Source organism: Buceros rhinoceros, unplaced genomic scaffold (genome assembly GCF_000710305.1).
Source record: "Buceros rhinoceros silvestris isolate BGI_N320 unplaced genomic scaffold, ASM71030v1 scaffold6042, whole genome shotgun sequence".
Lineage (NCBI taxonomy): Eukaryota > Metazoa > Chordata > Aves > Bucerotiformes > Bucerotidae > Buceros > Buceros rhinoceros.
This window is the reverse complement of record NW_010400610.1, coordinates 54369-58242: the sequence shown is the minus strand read 5'-3', so window position 1 is coordinate 58242 and position 3874 is coordinate 54369.

The window sequence follows — 3874 nt, the reverse complement described above, 5'->3', positions numbered from 1 at the left end:
GAATGCTCCCTCTTGCCTCCCTGAATCCACACATGAGAAAGCTGGTGTTATGATCCTTGGCAGTATAAGCTGTTCGTTCTTCTTTCTGTCATAGGAGAAGATGCAACAAATATTATTGAAGTGGAGATGGAGTAATGCTTCAGGATCAAATATCCTCTTCCCTCAACTTTTCTTCTTTCTGTCTTCCGCTTTGTGTGGTTTTGTTTCTCCTATTGCTAGAACAAAGAATGGTAGAAATAGTCTCGGGACCAATCTCCTGCACAGGTACAGGTATGCTCTGTGCTGACACTTTTTACTGAAGAAAAGAGTGGAAGTAACTGGCAAACAGAAGATATGTTTATTTCCTTGTAAGTAAATGTGATGCAGTGGCCTAAGGAGAGGGTGTTAGAGAAGGAAGTTAGTTGAAATAGAACCTCAAGCAAGTCTGAATTTAATCCTACCTTCCTCCATGCACGTGTACCAGTTGCTCCTCATTGGACATGGAGGCAGTCTTCCCCAAAAGCTGAGCTTCTCTTTTCTTAGCAAAAACTAAAAACAGAAAAGGGCCAACACGTTTCAGTATACCCTGATAGTTGGACCACCAACTATCAAGAAGGAAAAAAACTAACTGTCTGGGCTTGGGATGTGATCCCTTGCCTTCTGTTGCATTCAGCCTTGTTGAGCTAATTGTTTAGGAGTGGAATCAGGAAACCCTTTGATTAGTGTACAGGGAGAATTAAAAGCATATTACTGAAATTCACACGGGCCTGCTGACTGAGTCGTAGCTTGGGTGCTGAAGATTGCATGGCTACAGTGATATGACAAGTTAATGAGTTTAGTTTAATATGAACCCAGTGAAGGCAGCGATTTCCAGTATTCCAGCTATTCAGGGTAAAGATGAGCTACACGTGTGTTTAGCTATGTTTAAACTACATTGCCATCTGAGACATTATCAGCACTAGCTGGGCACTGAGCAGAGGTGCAAAAGATCCATGTTTTGTGAATCTAAATATCTCATATGCCAGTAAGGTCCTAAGTCCCTGAGCACTTGCTTGGTTAACACTATCAGCACAACAAGAAAAAAAAATCATGGAGTTTGTGGGATCTCCACCTTCAGTCACTAAAGGCAGCAAGTTCACTTAAGGTGAGTTTTTACTATCTAAAGCATGCAGCCTTACGGAATTGAACATGAGAAACTGTAGTTGCATGTGGGAGAGAGTCCACTGAGTGATTTGGGCTGTCTTTTTCTTTTGATTTGAGTTGAGCTTTTTTGTTTCATTTTTATTTGTGCAGAAGTTGAGATGGGAAGGGAATATGTGTACATGAAATTGTTCAGTACTCTAGACTTTATTTATAAACAAAGCACCTTTCAGCTCTGCTTTCTCTTAGCACATAATGAGCAATAACAAACAGTGTAATTTTGAGAAAGTTTCAGCAGTGGAAGGTTGTTCCTTGCCCTTTTATCAGCATTGCTCTTCAGTTTTTCAGATTTCCTGGAGAGTTATGGTGCCAAGAGATCTGAGCGGGTGTAAGTCAGTCAAAGGGTTTTTCTGTTTGAGCTTGGACTGTACTACCTTACTCACACCGTACTGCACTTGAAACTTCAGCTTGGTTCTTTACAGGTATTTTCTCCAATAGGCACTAAAAGAAAGTCTCAGTAAAGTTTAAATACCACTGCCTCATTCTGGCAAGGTATTTTGGAATCCACGGTGAGACTTTTCTAGCCGCTTGTTGGCAATAATTTCCAAATTCAGTTATGTGGAATGGCTATAAAAAGAAAAAACTCTGGGTTTCGCGCCCCCGCCCCTTCCCTATTGGCAACATTTAACTTGAAAGGAGACTGCACATTGCCAGAGTCCTCCTGCTCCAGTCCTGTCCTTCAGGGGACTCTGCAGAGCATTTTGGAATGTGCCAAGACCTTTGGGACACCCACACTCTGGGAGAGAAAAGAAGTATCAGCAGTTTGGTAGCTTTCTTGCATTGGCTTTCTGACATTGCTGTTAAGAAGCGTCAGGGATATATTGTCACTGTTTTATTTGTGGCCACCTGTAGCCATGCAAAGTCTTTTTTTTTAATTCTTCTTTTCCTTGTGGATGTTTACCTGCAGATAGGTATGGAGATTTTTCACATTTTGATATATTATCATCACCAAGCATTTTCCAATTTAAAACCCATAGGTAATGTAGAAAACATGTGCTCTAATATGATCAGTCATGATGTACAGCGTAACTTAAGTTTGGGAATGTTGTCTTAAAGTTCGTCTTTGAAACTTACGCTTTAAACAACAATTTTTTTTTTTTTCATTTGAATGATTGTGCTTTAAAATGTAAAGCAGGGAATACACTTGAGTGACATGCTGAGAATTTTGTATATTCCCTTGCATCTCTGACTGTTTTGCTGAACTATTTGCATTATGACTTATTCCCTCAATCTTAAACTGGAGAGATCATCTGCATCACTGGCCATAGTGACTGCTTATAATTCCAAAACAATTGATAATTGATTCTATTTTGGAGTTACTGCATGTATAGGTTTCTGCCATCATTCTGGGATCCATTTTATGGCTTTGCATGTTGTTCAGTCACTGGTTCAAGGTGAGCATAAAATGTTAAACAATCGTTTTACCCGCTCATTTGCTCAAGTATACACGATTAAATAAAGCACAAAGCAGTGAAAAATTGGGGTGATGTTGTAAAGTGTGTTCCTTAATGCCTGGCTGGTCCAAAACTTTATTTTGGCATGTAGGTAAACTTTGTATTTAAGAATTGCATTCTGGGTAATATGAACCTTATAAGCATATTTTTTTTTTTTACTATGTATACAATGCTTATCTTGTATCTGTCAGCTTCTTAGTACGTTCACATTTTCATGTCTGAGTGCTTTCATATGTAGTGGCACAGACCTTTTATTACAGTTAAATTTCCCACATTCCGCAGTTTGTAAACTGAAGTTACTAGATTATAACATCTTGACTCCTGGGGCTAACTTCTTTCAAGAGATCAAACAATGTGGTGTTTGTTTTTTATTTTCATTGCACATGACTGGGGTTGATAATTTTCATATTAAAACCCAGCCATTGCTCTCGACTTGACAGTATAGTGAGAAAAAAGAAGCAGGTAAAGGGCAAAGTGCTGTTTGATACTTTGGAAATGTGGCATAATGAAATGGTGAAATGTTATGGTGGCAGAATTTAATTAGCTGTAACATAAGAGAAAACAAATAATGACATTTATTTTTGGGAAGAAGCCTACCGCAGAGACCTGCAGAATACCTTGCAGGGAGAAGCAGACTATAGAGAGCTTTTTAGGTATACTCATCAAGCAACAAAGCAAGAAATTGTCTTTAGAACTGAGTTGTTTATTATTATTGTTGTTGTTATTAACACCACCACCCATGGAGAAGAGTGAGTTGCTCTCACAGCAACTAGTGCAGAACAGATACATAGCAGAGTTGGTATCTAAGAAAACTAGGGATATAAGTAGCAGCTTTTGCAGACTAACTATTCTGAAGAGAATATACAGCATTTATTTTTGTTAGAGAGGAAAAAGTGAAATGAGTAAAATGTTAGAATGAGACTGGAATGGGAGAATATGGTAGAGACTGAAAGTGAGAAAGAATGGTGGGGAAAGCAGAGTTAAAAGAAACCCAGTAAAGGACCATTTAAGAAGCACAAGGGTAGAAAATCAGGTAGGTTGAAAATCAGTATAAATGGAAAAGAGCTTTCTTTTAGTAGTTTTTTTTTGTAGTTGTTGTTGTGAAAGAGTATTTTGCTAACTTTGTTTCCCATATATTAGTCTGAATTAGCAGATGTCCTGAGTCTCTGGATGTGGTCCCATATTGCACAGCATCACGCTACAGGATGCAAAATGGCCTGCTGTGTCTTTTACATGATCAG